Genomic DNA, 18,563 nt, shown 5'->3' on the forward strand with positions numbered 1-18,563 from the left:
AGAGAGAGAAGAAGAAGAAGATGATGATAAACAAGAAATCCCTTGTTAATGGTAAAGGGGGAGAGAGAGAAGAAGAAGAAGAAGGAGAAGAAGAAGAAATTCCTTGTTAAAGGTAAAAAGAAAGGGGAACAAGATCTTACGTCTTCACGAAAAAAAAAAAAAAATTAACCCGAGGCGGAGAATTCTTTTGTTTAATGCTACGTAATTAAAAAAAACACATTTTACTCGAGACAGAAATAAGTATATAAAAAATGTATTCGTTCCAGGTCTTACAAAAGCCACAAAAAACATTTCACTTCAGTAGCAGAAATATATTCCCACGTCGTAAGGAAATAGCCGAAAAATATTTACCCGAGATTGATGTGTAGAAAAACAAATTAGATTTGGTCGCAAGAAAAGAAAATAAAAAGGACTATTTCCTTACCTGTCAATAAAAAATGTCAGAGTAATTGGTGGTAAGGATACGTTGCTTATTGATATTGACAGAATGCATATTTCATCATATGTCATAAGGGTGAGACGCTACTCGTTTATTAAAAGATTCAAGACAGAAATATATACAAAAATATGTACAAGCTATAGACAAAAACAATTTACAGCTTGAGCCATGAAACACATACACTGCTAACAGAGATGGTACAATATACTCGCTCACCAACTTACATACATATATATATATATATATATATATATATATATATATATATATATATATATATATATATATATATATATATATACACAGTATATATATGTGTATTGTGTGTGTGTGTGTAAGGTTAAGATTTTTAAAGATAAGCAGCCAAAATATATTTCTTTTTTATATAAATTACATATATATTTTCATTTATATATAAACACATACATACATACATATGTATATGTATATATAAACTATGTATTTTGGCTGCTTATTTTTAAAAAACTTAACCTTATATACACAAATATACATATATATACACATATACATACGATATATATATATATATATATATATGTGTGTGTGTGTATATATATATATATATATATATATATATATATATATATATATATATATATATATATATATATATATATATATATATATATGTAAACGAAATATATCTTGGCAGCATTATTTTAGAAAAGTCGTAATAAACTCCAGAATTATAACATATCATCGGTAGCCATGAAACCGACTGAAGGCTCGTAAAATGGATGGAAATGAAAAACAGAAATACATAACCGGATGTGCTGAATATAAAACAAATCCATCATAACCGAGAAAAACTAATTAAGGATCTGTCAAGTCTCCTGTCTCTTCAAACAGATCAAAAGACACCCACTTTCCCATCTCAGCCGCCCACGTCCCTGTCTCGACGTGGATTTATGGCGCCCACCCACCATCCCCCGTGAAAAAACCCTCATTCCCAAACCTCCCCAGAAAGCACTACCTGCCAAAACCACCCCACCTCCCAACCCTCCCCAAAGAAAACACTTTCCTGATAAACCCCCAAAAAGTCACTCCCCACAAAAACTTTCCCCCCAAAAAACTCAAAAACACCTTACCTTTCCCCTGCTAAGAAAACACCCCCCTCCCGCTAAAATAAAAACACTTCCCCCAGCTGAACCCTCCCAAAAAAAAAACACTCACTATTTCCAAGTTATGTTTTAAGTTGCGAACCCAAATGGTCACTCAGATATTCACTTAGTCCGTTCTCTTTGCGCAATGCTGTTTATTCCTCATAAAGAGATTTACGCGTCTGCTGACTATAACCTTTCGAGAGAGAGAGAGAAAGAGAGAGAGACTGGTTTCTGGTGGCATTTTAGATACTGTTTTTTTAACAAAGTCGACGAACGCAAACACGAGAATTAAAATTAGTGCTGAATGAATGTGTGTGGTCGTTATCAAGAATGATAAGGGGCTCAAAATTGTACACTCAACAGTTCTAAGGTGAACGGCTGTGTTACCTCTCTCTCTCTCTCTCTCTCTCTCTCTCTCTCTCTCTCTCTCTCTCTCTCTCTCTCTCTCTCTCTCTCTCTCTCAACCGAGTGATTGTCATATAAAAGAGCAGGTACATCAAGCGAGAGCAATGAAGGAGTAAGGTAGTGGACAGAGATTGAACTATTTTCAAAGAAGTATGAACTCTCTCTCTCTCTCTCTCTCTCTCTCTCTCTCTCTCTCTCTCTCTCTCTCTCTCTCTCTCTCTCTCTCTTCTTAGCTGAGTGATATTCTCATAAAAGAGAGAACAGATAAATCAGGAAAGAGCGAGAAAGAGTATGATAATTTACAAAGATTGAACCATTTTCGAAGGATGACTCTCTCTCTCTCTCTCTCTCTCTCTCTCTCTCTCTCTCTCTCTCTCTCTCTCTCTCTCTCTCTCTCTCTCTCTCTTCTTAGCCGAGTGATAGGCTATTCTCATAAAAGAGAGAACAGATAAATCAGGAAAGAGCGAGAAAGAGTATGATAAGTTACAAAGATTGAACCATTTTCGAAGGATGACTCTCTCTCTCTCTCTCTCTCTCTCTCTCTCTCTCTCTCTCTCTCTCTCTCTCTCTCTCTCTCTCTCTCTCATACTTAAGTGATTGTCACTTAATAATGAAAACAGATAAATCACTTAATAATGAAAACAGATAAATCAAGGTAGCAGATAAAGAGAGAGAGAGACAGACAGACAGATAGACAGACAGACAGAGGTATAAACTACACCCTTATATAGAAATATAAAATATATCGCATATCAAGAAACTGCCAGCAACCAAAGCAGTTCTTCTGTGCTGAAACCCATATTTCTATTAGTAGTCAAGTTCCTCGTTGGAAAAGTCGTTAGAGTCCTCGGCTAGCACTCTGCTAGGCCCGAGTTCGAGTCTCCGGCCAGCCAGTGAAGAATTAGAGGAATCTATTTCTGGGGATAGAAATTCATTTCTCGGTATAATGTGGTTCGGATCCCACAATAAGCTGTAGGTCCCGTTGCTAGGTAAGCAATTGGTTCTTAGCCACGTAAAATAAGTCTAATCCTTCGGGCCAGCCCTAGGATAGCTGTTAATCAGCTCAGTGGTCAGTTCTGTCATTTATATAATAAGTCAGTGGACATGTACTAGAATTGATGATACTCACCTGCTTACAAATGAGGAGGAATTACCTGTCCCCGTAGTGGGGTAATGCTGTGAGTGCACTTCATGCGGTGCACTGTAGGCATTACTTAAGGTTCTTTGCAGCGCGCCTTCCGCCCCTAGCTGCAACCCCTTTCATTCCTTTTGTTTGTACCTCCGTTCATATTTACTTTCTTCCGTCTTACTTTCCTCCCTATCCTAAGAATTGTTTCATTGTGTAACTGCGAGGTTTTCCTCCTGTTACACCTTTCAAACCTTTCTACTCTATTTTCCTTTCAGCGCTGAATACCTCATAGGTCCCAGCGCTTGGCCTACGGCCAAAATTCTATATTCCATTCCATTCTGGTATCCTAGAAAAATGTATTAGACATTGAAGGGAATTAGCCATGTGTAAATGCCCTGAAGAATGTATTATAATGATAGTGAGTTAATCATACATGCCCCGAAAGTATGTTGGAAACGACTATGACTTAGCTATATTTCTTCCTCCTAAAAGAGTGTACTAGAAGTATAGTCGAATAAACGTATTTTCGGTCTTCAGCTTTTCGATGTAAGGTGTTCCTGGGCTCATTATAGCCCTAATCAGGCCCCTAATTTGGAACTTCGTACCATGACTTCCGGCCGATGATGTCGGCCCAAAATGTTGCTGAACGTTCTCTTATTTTTTCTCTGAAATGTTTTCCATCACATTTTGTCTCTCATTGTTGCTGGCTCACTTACCACGGTTGTTGAAATTTATTTTTAATTTTTTTTTCCCCCGGGAATATTATTTCGTTTATTTTTTATCTGAGATATTGCTAGTTTGCTGAAAGCAATCATTGAAATTTATTTTATTTTTTCTGTGAAATGGCATTTTCGTTTGACTTCCTCCTGAAATATTGCCAGCTCTTGTAAGTCAGTTATTGAAATTTTTCTTATTCTTTTTTCGCAGAAAAGTTATTTCGTCTGTTTTTCTCCTGAAATGTTATTGGTTCTCTTGCAGTAGTTGTTGCTTGGTCCCTTGCAACAAATGTCTCGTTGGGAGAGTGGGTTCCGTTCTCAGCTAGCACTCTGCTGGCCGTGAGTTCGAACCTCCGACCGACCAATGAAGAATAAGAGGAATTTATTTCTGGTGATAGAAATTCATTTCTCGCTATAATATGGTTCGGATTCCCCAATAAACTGTAGGTCCCGTTGCTAGGTAACCAATTGGTTTTTGGCCACGTAAAATAAATATAATCCTTCGGGCCAACCCTAGGAGAGCTGTTAATCAGCTCAGTGGTCTGGTTAAACTAAGGTATACTTAACTTTTTGCAACAAATGTCAGCTGCTCCCGTATTTTTCCCCAGAATTGTTGCTGATTCCATAATAGCAACTGTTACCAGCTCTCGTTCTTTGTCACAATTGTTGCTTGTTCCCATACAGCAACCGCAGCAACTGCCAAAGCCTTTATACTTGTTGTCAGAATTGTTGCTGATTCTCATACAGCAGCTGTTAACAGCCCTTTCATTTGCTGTCAGAATTGATAGTTCCTTTACAGCAACTAATAACAGCTATTGGATTTGTCGCCAACTTCCTAACAGCAACTGCTAACAACTTTGATATTTCCCTTAAGAATTGTTGCTTGTTCCCCTACAGCAGCTGTTGAAATCTCTCATTTCACCGTCAGGAATGCAGCTGGACCAGTTATTGTCCAAATATGGGAATTTGAAGGATGAGGTTGGATTACGACGGTCGGTGAATATTGTGACATTGCTGACATGAGTATGAATTTTGATGTCGTCATCGAAAACCAGTTTTTTTTTTTTTTTTTTTTTTTTTTTTTGAAAAACATAATAATGGTGAGAATGCTACGATGACTGTTGTTATGGTTACCACTATATTTACCAATATTCTTGTCAAAGTTGACTTGCTGGCTGATATTATTATTATTATTATTATTATTATTATTATTATTATTATTATTATTATTATTATTAGTAGTAGTAGTAGTAGCAGTAGTAGTAGTAGACTAATAACCGTTCTAATATTCTTCGGGAATCATCAACCGTTCTAATATTCTTCGGGAATCATCGTTTGGCTTTTCGTTCATTTAGCGATTGTAATGAATCTCTCTCTCTCTCTCTCTCTCTCTCTCTCTCTCTCTCTCTCTCTCTCTCTCTCTCTCTCTCTTAACTCCAACTTCAGTCGCCCATTTGAGAAATTAAAACTAATACGAGGCGTTTCAGATCTCTTCGTCTTCTAGCTTGCTATTCATGTCTGTACCACTGAAATGAAAACGAAGGTTCTGAGAGAGAGAGAGAGAGAGAGAGAGAGAGAGAGAGAGAGAGAGAGAGAGAGAGAGAGAGAGAGAGAGAGGAAATGGCGCTGTTATAAATATGTTAAACTCGGGCCCTTGGCTGTAATGGTGAACTTCAGCAAAAAATTTCAAATTTCCAGACACTTCAACTCCCAGTTCCCCAACTGAAGCTTCGTATCATATGAGAATCGGAATTCTCTAGCAACTTTTTATATCATATCGCAAGACTTTCGTTCCTGCATGCAGTAAGAATGTCTACAAGATGTGGTTGCGTATAATTTTATAGCAAGTTTATGTAAACAACAGAATTGTTCTGGCCTCTTAAGGTAGCTGATGCTTCCACAAAAGTAGAGGTCCTTGTTAGTTCAGTTATCTAATAATCCAGCAAAGTTTATTAGCAAGCAAATATCTAATTGGGATGAAGGTCACATATATCAAATTGCTGGGATGCCAGTGGCAGTGTCTTGTCTAAAATAGGCAGGTATGAGAAACTGGAGGTGGTAAGTGTGGTCGCCAAATATGAATGCTTTGGGTACGACGGTGTCCGAGATAGAGCTTGAAAATTAATGGTAAGCCGATTTGTTGAAATGCGTGTAATGGCTAGACCAAATCGGTGACATTCTTTGTTGAATGTAGAGCTATCATGGAAAGTTGAAAATATATACCTAGACTTGGAAGCGATTTAGAAATCACTATTTTACACACACACACACATATATATGTGTGTGTATATATATGCATACATATATGTATAAAATGCCTTTGTAATAGACACAATAACTTTTCCATTATTCATATTTTTGGATACGCTTGTCATTACAAGATTTGTAGCGACAAGCGCTTCTAAAACTTGTGAAAAAATGGAAAAGTTAAGGGTACATTGTGGCTGTTAAAAATTGTGCACATACACACACACACACACACACACATATATATATATATATATATATATATATATATATATATATATATATATATATATATATATATATGATCTTTAACAGCCAGTGTATCATTAACCTTCAATTTTTTCACAAGTTTTGGAAACGCTTGTCGCTACAAAGCTTATAATGACAAGCGTATCCAAAAATATGAAAAATGGAGAAGTTATTGTGCATATTACAAAGGCATTACATATATATATATATATATATATATATATATATATATATATATATATATATATATATATATATATATATATATATATATATATATATGTGTGTGTGTGTGTGTGTATACATATTGTGTATAATTTTAAATAGCTTTACTAATTACATGGACTTTTCGTAGTGTTCATTTTTAGCAATACAGACATTACGGAATTTGCCCACAGTTCTCACTGATGTTGGAGACCGGTATCATTTAAACCACTGAAGCACAGAAGTAGCCAACGAAGAAAATATTTACACTCCGAAACCACTTTCTACGTTTGTCAATGCCCCAACCACATCATCTAAGCTCAATTCCAGCGGACCTGACATCTGTACTTGTTGAGAGAGAGAGAGAGAGAGAGAGAGAGAGAGAGAGAGAGAGAGAGAGAGAGAGAGGCGCGGGGGTGTACCAGACCTGCATTTTCCATGTTCTTGAAAGTTGCTATGCGGATGACCAGTTGCATAATCTCATCTCTAAGTAACCAGTTTCTCCACTGCCCTGTGACGAAAGTACAGACAGACAGACACAGCTATAGACTAACGATATATATCCGAAAGGAAGTTACTCATTGACATGACGTGCGCTGGAGATTTTGCCTGAAAAGATTTACGTTGGAAGGTGTAGTGACTGTTAATTCTGGGTGGGAATAATGAGTTTTATTCGTGTTGCATTCTCTGCCAGTTCATTTTGCTCATCTTTTTTCTTGCCTTCAGTTTTCACTGGCTTGTCTGTCTATAAATTATTATCTCTGTCTGCCTGCCTGACTTTCTGTCTCGTAAAAGAGGCGAATGAGTCGTTTGACCATTCGTGGCGAAGGCGTATTGCTAGAAGCCTCCTCCCTGATCATTAGGTTTAATTCCTTGCGTAACATTCGTCGGATGATATATATATATATATATATATATATATATATATATATATATATATATATGTATATACTGTATATATATATAGAGAGAGGGATTTATATATATACACATTGTACATATATGTATGTATGTATATATGCACATAATACACACACACACACACACACACACACATATATATATATATATATATATATATATATATATATATATATATATATATATATATATATATATATATATATAATATAAGTGAGAGTGAGAGAGAAAGTTCCTCTTGAAATGCCACCATTCATCTCTTTCTCGTGCTTCCACAAATATATACAGTATATATATATATATATATATATATATATATTATGTACGTGTGTATACACGCACACACACATACACACACATATATATATGTGTGTGTGTTTATGTATATATATATATATATATATATATATATATATATATATATATATATATATATATATATATAAATATATATATAAATAACGTGCATGTATGTATAATTACTTAATGATATTGCCATTATTTTCCTTAGTTGTTCCTCTCTGCCAATATTACTTTTATTACAATCGCTGTTAGCAAGAATAAACAGACATTTTCTCTGTTATTTCTGCTGCTACCTTGCTCTGTTCTTCCTCTGGTTTTTCTTCGTTCCCGGCTCTTTCTCCACTTCTGATTATAATAATTTATTGCATGTTGCTGCTGCTCTCCGTTTCTCTAATATTTTCATTTTTTACAACATTTTATTCTTCTTTTCTCTCTCCCCTTCTGCCTCCTAACTTTTCAATTATCTTTTGTCTTGTCAATTCTTTTTCCTTAAACTCCCCTCTTCTTTTCATCCACTTGATTTCCATTATATGGTTTTTTAAGTCATTATTCTTTCGTAATGTTTTTTTGTAGTGTAACTATTTTGCATTTTTGTTCGTGAATTTCCTCATTCCTGTTTTTAGTTCCTTTTACTCCTTTTACGGTTTTTAAGAAATGTTTTGACTATCTTATCCTATTATCTTTTACCATTGTAATTATTTTTTTTTCCGAGATTATTTCGTGATCATTCGATTTCCAACATTTTTCCTTGTGACGCTCTTAGCTTCCATTACTGTCTTCGCCTTCTTTTTATCGTCCTTAAATCCTCTTACGACTTTCGGTCCTTTTCTTCTTTTCGCATAACTTATCTCCTTATCTGCGATTATTCTCGCCCTCCATCCTTCCGTCTTCCCTTCTTTATCTCTTTTAAAACTCCCCTCTTTTTGTTCCCTCGTCGTTTTTTCTCCATTTTATGCTCTGCAAAATTTCATTTCTGCTCCTTTTATCACATTTCAACTTCAGTACCTGAAATTCCGTTCTTTCCATCTTACACTATCGCCTTTTTCCACATTCCCATTTTTATTTTACTGTCTGTCATATTAGTCCCTTTTTTTTTATTTTACCATCTCCCATCCCCACATTCACTTTATTCCTGTATTATGTCCCAACTCCTTATCCCGTCCATATACTCTCCTACTACTCTTATCCCTTTTCCTCTTGTACCTTTGCTTTTCATGGTTCTTTTACAAAATTCTTTTACTAGATCCATCTTCTATTATTCTTCCACAATCTCTCTCTTCAAATCTTCTTTTACCATTTTCTTCCATTTTTTCTGACAGTCTTCTATGTTGCCATCATTATCACTTTTACTTTTTTTATCGACATCTCCTGCCATGCTTCATTACTTTCCTTGCGTGCCTCTCGCACCATCTTTACTCCAGTATTATCATCCTTATTCCATTATTCTCTTTACCATCCTCTAGCCATCCCTCCCCTAACGGGAAATAAGATATTACAGTAAGTCTGTTTCCAGTCACTCGAGTAGACAAGCAAGATCCAGACGAGGGTTGAGCTAAGAATTCCTAATTCCCAAGAATTACGAATTCCAAGAAATCCGAATTCAGGTCCCTCCCAGACCTCCTTGTGCTCGATCTTCTGTGCTCTACTTTTATTTGGTCTGGCCTTTAATGTCTTCTCTCAAATACTTCGGTAGATGTTTATTTTGAATTCTCCAGAGGTATTCTGTATCCACAGGTATTATGTATCTTCGTGTCAGCTTGATAGGAATTCTGTTTCAGTGTTTCAGATTCCTTAACTTATTCTTCAAATTTTTTTAAGATTATGCCACTTTTAATATGAATAACGGAAAAAATTATATATATATATATATATATATATATATATATATATATATATATATATATATATAATGTATATATATATATATATATATATATATATATATATATATATATATATATATATATATATATATATAGTCACATACAATCACGACATTTTTATATCCACAAATATTAAGCCACAAATATCATTTAATACAGAATTCACTATACCTAGGAAATACGTATGTCCAAGGGGAATTATACTTGATTAGGGCATCTTCCTGGCCAGGATTCGAACCTGGGTTTTTGGTTTAATTAAAGTGATAGACAGTTGACTTTGACCATTTGGCAATCGTGGCTGGGGCAGATTCACTTATCAGTTGTAATTCACTTGGTGTATAAGTTATTCCCAAGGTATAGGGAGTTCGATACTATATGATATTTGTGGTTTCATAAGCAAACTCCTCAGCTATAGAATCAACATTGCTCGCAAGTTGTAAACACGAGAGAAAGAAACAGATAAATCCATTTATTCCTGAAGATAATCCATACAACAGTTTCTTTGATACTCTTGAACTTGGTTGCTGGTAGTAATACATTAAAAGCAAAGGAAAAGAAAGTTTATTACTGTTTGAGGCGGAAATACTTGGCTACCCTTCCTCCACTATGACCTGCTCACAATGATATAACTTAACATAATTGGTAGGCTTATAATTCTCTTACAGTACAGTACAGGATTGTTCTGTGTTGTACTATAGATCTGTTTTGTCAATATCCCTAACATCAACGGCTTGTAAGATGTAAGACTGCTCTGCAATTCTTGATCCATCCGAATCCAGTTGTTCAGACCCCTGGTGAGTAGAATGAGATTGATTTGATTTAATCTTGCTTACTTTTCTCTTGTTCTCATCTTCCCCTTTATGCTTGTCTGCTACACCTTTCCCAGTAGGGCATCCACTCACGGTATCTTGTTCTGTCTTGCTGCATTCTGCTTCACTGCTGTCAAACATTTTCACAGCCTGATCCATTTGTGTTGCATCGTCATCCCTTCCAAGATCCATTTCGAATACCTTCATGTGTATAGCATCATCTTGGAGAGCATGGGAGATGATCTCAGAGCCTCCTCTGGATACATCATACTCTAAAGATGAACTACAACTGAGATTGTTGTGAGTCATAAAGTTTCCGGGAGAGATTAAACTGACAGTGAGAGCCTTTTCCAGCTCTGTGGAGACGAGATCAAGCTGAGAGTCTAGGGTGTCTGGAAGAGATTCGTCACTTTTGCTCTCAGATGGCGGGGGTTCTTCCATAACTGTTTTCGTATTCTTTTTATCCTTCCCTGGTGGATTTTCTTTCCCACGGCTTCCGCCAAACAGCGAGTAAAGTTTCTTCTTACCACTTACGTTTTTGTCCTCTGGTTTTTTCTTCAGGTTATGTGTAGGGTCAGTTGAAATTTCACTTGTTCCTTCAGGCGACTGCGAACTGCGTAACATGAACCTTTCAAGCAACATCCTCCCTGCTTGAGGTGCTAAAGGTAATTTTGGTGCAGAAGACGACCCTTCTTTAGCAGTTTTTCTTTTTCTGCCAGCAGAACTCTTTGAGCCCATGATGTGTTTGAACTGTAGGGAACACATGGACATGCTCACGTCACTCTCCACTGCACTAGAACTTGGTGTAGAAGAGGAGTTTCCTTGCAAAGCTGTCAGCAAAACATTCCTTTCTAAAATGTCATCGCATATGAGCTTCATATCCTTCGTCTTAGGAATGATTCTCTCTTCTTGCACTTCTCGACTGCTGCTAGAAAGGTGGCAGTCTTCTGTGTCAAGAGTCCTTTGGTCTTTTTTCATGTGCTTAAAATCATCAGATTTGATGTGAAGATCAGCACTGGTTGTCGTTACATTCTCGATCTGTCCCTCAGAATAATTCGAGTCAGTAGTATCAGAGTTGTTTCCATTGACACGACTGACATCAACGAGGGACATGACAGAACACTGTGAGCAAGTCGAGCCTAGGGACAGCGTAGACCTCGAGTGGCGACAGCTGCAGTGACTCCTGTCACTTACGTGAGGTAGCACCATGAGCTGCGATGGTCCTGCTCCTTGTGCCAGTTTAGGAAGCTTCTTGTCACCCTGTTGGGACTCTTTAGGTTCCAATTGCGAATCCAGGTTGAGGCGGAGGCTTTTGAATTTGTCGCTGTCATCTGTCCCCACCTCAGACACACTTCTGCTGACAATCAGGCCGTCTATTTCCACCCAGTAAGGACTTCTTCCGTATCCAACATCACAGGCCTTTATGACGTCGCCTCTGGAGCAGAGTCCCACCACTTCTGCTTCGTCCACTACGTCAGGAAGGCTAGTGCCAGATGTTTCTGGGAGGAGCAGGGCAAGCAGTGCTGCTACTAGACAGACTGCTGCAGATATTAGCCAAGGGACAGATGAATAGCTCATCTTTGCCTGTGTAGAATAAAGGAGACGTAGATGAGTACAGTATCAGAAAATTATTGATGCATTCCAAGAATAAAACGCAAGTAAAGAACACTTTACAGTGAATCATTAGATTACCACACTAAAAAATACTCACTGAAATGAAATGTCATTCACACTCTTTCATCCTGTTTTAACAATTAATACACGGATATTTTTTAAAACCATATAATTCTCATATGGAAGCTCTATAGGCAACTTTAATCAACTCATGCCTGGAAGAGAAAACAATTTTTTCAGTACAATGAAGATCTATTTTTATTCTGTCTTGACAGTAATTAACTCTTTGTTTGAGCAAATGCCACAATTGTTTTCAAGATTATTCACTAAGAGTTCTCATCAAAGGAAATGTCCTACAGGTATTCAATAATATGAAGGATATTTCTCATAGTATATAAATTAAGATTATAGTTAAAAACTAAGGACTCATAGCAATAGTACATTGATCATAGTTAAAAAAGAAAAGCGAGATAATATTGAATGCCAGTGGCATTAATTCTGGTTGGTAAAGTAGATTTTTATTAATAAATATTCAACTTATTACCCTACAAATATTACATAACGATTGAGTTCAATTTACTTTGGGGATTAAGTGCTATTCAAAGGAATTATATAATTATGACTAATGTTCCGACTTTGTTTGGGATTTGAACCATGTATTTATAGTTGGAATTGGTGTGGCCCACCTTGATTGGAGTTTGAACCTATGTATTTATAGTTGGAATTGGGGTGACACTGACTATTCACTCAGTTACCAAGAGAGACATAAGCTGAGTTCGAATAATGGAATCAAACCACCTTGATTGGGATTTGAACCTATGCATTTATAGTTGGAATTGGGGTGACACTGACTATTCACTCGGTTATCAAGAGAGACATAAGCTGAGTTCGAATAAGGGAATCAGCCCATCTTGATTGGAATTTGAACCTATGCACTTATAGTTGGAATTGGGGTGACACTGACTATTCACTCAGTTATCAAGAGAGACATAAGCTGAGTTCGAATAAGGGAATCAGCCCATCTTGATTGGGATTTGAACCTATGCATTTATAGTTGGAATTGTGGTGACACTGACTATTCACTCGGTTATCAAGAGAGACATAAGCTGAGTTCGAATAAGGGAATCAGCCCATCTTGATTGGGATTTGAACCTATGCATTTATAGTTGGAATTGGGGTGACACTGACTATTCACTCGGTTATCAAGAGAGACATAAGCTGAGTTCGAATAAGGGAATCAGCCCACCTTGATTGGGATTTGAACCTATGCATTTACAGTTGGAACTGGTGTGACACTGACTGTTCACTCGGTTATCAAGAGAGACAAACTGAGTTCGAATAAGAGAATCAGCCCACCTTGATTGGAATTTGAACCTATGCATTTATAGTTGTAATTGGTGTGACACTGACTATTCACTCAGTTATCAAGAGAGACAAGCTGAGTTCGTATGTGGGAATCAGCCCACCTTGATTGGAATTTGAACCTATGCATTTACAGTTGGAATTGGTGTGACACTGACTATTCACTCAGTTATCAAGAGAGACCTAGCTGAATTCGAATACGGGAATCAACCTATCTCCACAGTTAAAGCTGACATAACTTTGTGCCATGTAGCTGTATATGTAAATGATATTTTGTTACTAAATTGACTTGATGTTCTAATACTCTCAAACATTAAGTCGCAAGTGGATTATCAGTTTCTAATTCAATTTACTCTTGAATCAACATACATACAAAAAGGCCCTGTTTCGGGGTAGTGCCATCAGTGCACCTCATGAGCTGTACTATAGGCTTTACTTAAGGTTTGTTTCAGCGTCCCTTTGGCCCCTAGCTGCAACCCCTTTCATTTCCTTTACTGTACCTCCGTTCATATTCTCTTTCTTACATCTTACTTTCCACCCTTTCCTAACAATTTTCTAATAATGCAACCGCGAGGTTTTCCCCCTGTTACACCTTTCAAACCTTTTACTGTCAGTTTCCGTTTCAGCGCTGAATGACCTCATAGTCCCAGCGCTTGGCCTTTAGCCTAAATTCTATATTATATTCACACAAAAAGATTAATGAATAAAAAGTACTCCTACACTGACCGGGATTTAAACCTATGCCTTTTTGAGATACACAAATGATTATAGTGACTCTCACTCAGCTTTCAGGAAAGATAGAATTTGGTAGTCCAGTGGATAAAGTCATTTTCACGCTAGCCCCACCAGGATAAGAATGTGTAGATTCGAATCCTGGTTAGAGTAACGGCCTTATCAAACATAATATCCTGTGAGTGTGCGTTGATCTCATGATAAAGTGAATTAGATATTGATGTGTTATTTCTAACTTAATACTTGAAAGGGTACTTGTCATAAAATTAGCAAGCAGCTGCCATACATATATATCTATATAAATAAAAGCAATGCCTCGAAGGAAAGTGAAACAACGGAGTGGTGCCAGGCCTTTCGACTTACTGTCCTTTACTTAGCTAAGTAAAGGACAGTAAGTCGAAAGGCCTAGCACCACTCGGTCGCTTCTCTTTCCTTCTTGGCATTGCCTTTATTTATATATTCTTCACGTTCCATATTTTCGTGATTCAGATATACGTATATGTAAATATGTTATAAACTTAGTACTCAGTTATCATAGTGGAGATGGAATGATTTTGTTTTAGGAACAGAGCCTGAATCCGACATGAATATGAACAGCGGAGTTGACTTCAGCATATTTCACTCATGGTAGCTGAGTTGATGAAGTCACTGTCATTCAAGTTCCAACAGCTTAAAGACACAGGTATAAATCCTTTGGCAGGGTAGGAACACTTATTAAGTTTAATTCTCTTGGGATACAAACTAAATTCCTAGAAAAAAAACTGAATTTGGTGTTAATAGTTTATCTGAATATTTGATGAGGATTTGATACTATGAAAATATCATGCTTGTATGAAAATCATATTTGAAAGTATGAAAATATGAATAAAATTGGTAATAATCTATCATATATATATATATATATATTATATATATATATATATATATATATATATATATATATATATATATATATATACACACATATATACACACATATATACATACATATACATTTGTGTGTTTGTGTTCATGGTCAGTATGTATACACTTATATATTGCAAATTTCGGGCAATAAAAAAATTCTTTTGCATGTTCCACTCGCTAAAATGAAACCAATGAAGAGCATCTGTGGGGATAACGCTGTCTGCGCACTTACAACAAGTATCAAGAAAGGAGTCAGAAGCTCGCCGAGCGCAGCATGCGCCGCGCAGAGACCTATAGCCGACGCGCGGGCGGTGGTGGGCGCTATCTCCACGCTGACAACGCCCACGGCAACGCGGGCGCCGCCCGCAATCAGCATGCCGACGAACTTGAGGGATGTCGCCAGTGCTTGAACGTCCAGCCATGACTCTGTGTGAGAAAATGAGATGAAAGTCAGATGCTGTCTTTTCTGGTTCTCAACAAGTATTTTAGGATGAGGTTGCTAGCCCCACACGGTTTTCTACCCTGGTTGCGAGCTACCATGGTCTGTTAACTGCCGCATGTGTTGCTTCATTTCTTAGGCGATAGAGCCTAATGGAATTCGTAATAGGATTTAATCGATGTGTCCTAATTCTAATCCTATACTCGTATACCTTGCAGGATTCTAACCCTGTTCTTCAGTCTTGTGAGGTTATATATATATATATATATATATATATATATATATATATATATATATATATATATATATATATATATGTGTGTGTGTGTGTGTGTGTGTGTATATATATATTAATGTATATATATACATTTATATATATATATATATATATATATATATATATATGTGTGTGTGTGTGTGTGTGTGTGTGTGTGTGTATATATATATATATATTAATGTATATATATACTTAAAGAGAGAGAGAGAGAGCAAGAGCGCATTATTGATTCTTCTGATGACTTTTGAGACATTCCCATAATGCTTAAGTTGGTCAAGTTACCCTGTCTGTCTCTGAAGTCAGAAGAAAAACAAATAAATAAATGAATAATAGCTATGTGAAGGCGCAGTCAGTAACAATACGGGAAATAGACCCCCAATTACGGATAACACCTGAAGAGCTTCAACTGGTATAGGCAAAAGTCTCCTCTGCCCCAATAGCCAATCAAAACCTCATCTCGGAATCATGAGATGAAGAAGCTCTGTGATCTCCATAACGCCTTTGGTGCCTGATGCGTACCAAGTTCATTTCGTTACCTTTACATCTTTATTCGATGTAAGTATAATTGATGATGGCATGATGAGAAAAGTAGTCGCACTGAACCAAGGAAGGCAGCAGGGTGTTTGCAGAAGATTGGGAAGAATCTTGAGTGTATGAGGAAGTGAACTGTGGATTTTGATTGTCATTGAAAGGAAAAAAAACGTTAGGTATTAAGGCGAACTGTTTGATTTGGATATAGAGCGAAAGTGTAAAACGTGAGAAATGTAGAGTTATGTTGAAGTGGTAAAATGTTAACATAGCAGAAAGAATGGATAAGTGTGTTTAGAGATGGTTTGATCTTGTGTAAAGAATGAAGGATGATAGGTTAGAAAAAAGAGAAGTGAGGAGTAACACGTAGAAAACCCAAGGATAGTTGGCATAAAATAATTGATATTGAAAAGGCAAAAATACCTAAGATAATTTTGGCTTTCAATACCCTCGACAGTGGAGTTGTAAGACTAGTATGTTTCCGCCTTTGAGTGTGTGTGTGCTCCGGTGTGCTTGTTAGGCCGTTAGCCCAAGAACGGGCGAACGGATATTGATGAGTGTTAGTGAAAGTATTCGCCAGTACTTGGAACTCTCCTCCATCTTTGTGTTCGTCAGTAATATAACGTATGGGCGAAGTATATTAACACATTTATATTGTATATACACCTTAATTGTGCAATGAAAGTTTACATGACTCATTTGTCTCTATGTATATGTATACAGGATACATTAAGTATATTTGAAATACATACGTGCAAAGACAGTGTAGCTGCATACAAAAATGCACTTTTGGGTTACGGCACAATTAAAAATAACCACATTCCAAACTTACATCACGAATGAGAAACAGCCATGACTAAGTCATAATATGAATTTTAATTTCTAGACTTTGTTGAAAAGGTTTGCCAAATTTAGGGCGAACGGAACAAGCAAGTGAGCTAAAATGGGCAGAGTAGCACAAAACCAATTCCAACACACACGAGTTGCCGCATTCAAAAGGCCAGATGAGACTATTGACGAAACCCAGAGACGGGGAAGGAATTTAAATTATCTTTCCATTGTTGAATTATTAAATTCAGTTCCAGCGAATCTGAAATTTTTAATCTTACGCGATTAATGCTAGATCGTAATAAGCTTTTTGGATTTATTTTATGAAAAACACACACACACACACACACACATATATATATATATATATATATATATATATATATATATATATATATATATATATATATCATATATATATATATATATATATATATATATATATATATATATATATATATATATATATATATATATATATATATATATATATATATGGAACTAAAGTAGGTAAGTCTTTTACTTGTAAATATACAATACACCACATTTGCAATTTTCGGGATCTTTTTTTTACAGAAGCGCACTTTTACAAATAATAGCTATTTACAAACAATAGTTCTCAGCATTGCATAATATAGTTCCATTACAGTTTCTTGCATTCTTCAGAACAGCTGAAACACAGGAAACTTGACTCATCTTTCGAAAATTGTGTCACAAGGCATGACTCACCTTCCCTTACTACTGTACTGTACAACAAGCACGACTCACCTTTCACCAACTGGACGAGAAGCTTGACTCACAGTACGCACTACAAATATGACTTTACCTTTCACTAACTGGGTGACTGAAATGACCACAATGGAAGCCGCCGCTGTGAGCATGAGATGAATGACCAGGTAAGCCCTTCGGTACAGCTGAGTTGTAAGAACAGCGGCCAGAATCACTGCAGCGCCTTCTACTCCAGCACTCAGGAGTGTTCCCAGGTCACTCCTCGTTCCTAGGACTGAGGGGAATTGTTCGAATTGTCTTCTTCCTTCTGCCAGTTCTCCTCTTCCCAGTTCAGTCGCTCCTCCAGTGGCTTCTTCTTCGTCTCCAAAGACTGGGAGGTCATTTCGAAAGAGGCTGTCAGTCAGTGAGACAGCGAACCTGGATAAGTAAAGTTTGATGTGTCTGAATGAGTCAAGTAGTTCAATTCGTCAGTTTGTGTGTGATAAAGTTTTCAGCAATATTTGCTGCAGTAAACCTGAGGAGGTGAATTTTGAAGTATCTGAATGAGGTGGTTAATTAAATAAGTCAGTTGTTATCTCCTAAACAAAGTTTTATTCATATCTTTGACTATTTACTTATTACATTTTCTCTTTGAAGGTTTCAATTCCATCTTTGAGCAGTAACTCATATCCTTCTTTCAAGCTTTGACTACTAGTGATCACACTTTACTTAACTATCAT

This window comes from Macrobrachium rosenbergii, chromosome 13, assembly GCF_040412425.1.
Source record: "Macrobrachium rosenbergii isolate ZJJX-2024 chromosome 13, ASM4041242v1, whole genome shotgun sequence".
Taxonomy (NCBI): Eukaryota; Metazoa; Arthropoda; class Malacostraca; order Decapoda; family Palaemonidae; genus Macrobrachium; species Macrobrachium rosenbergii.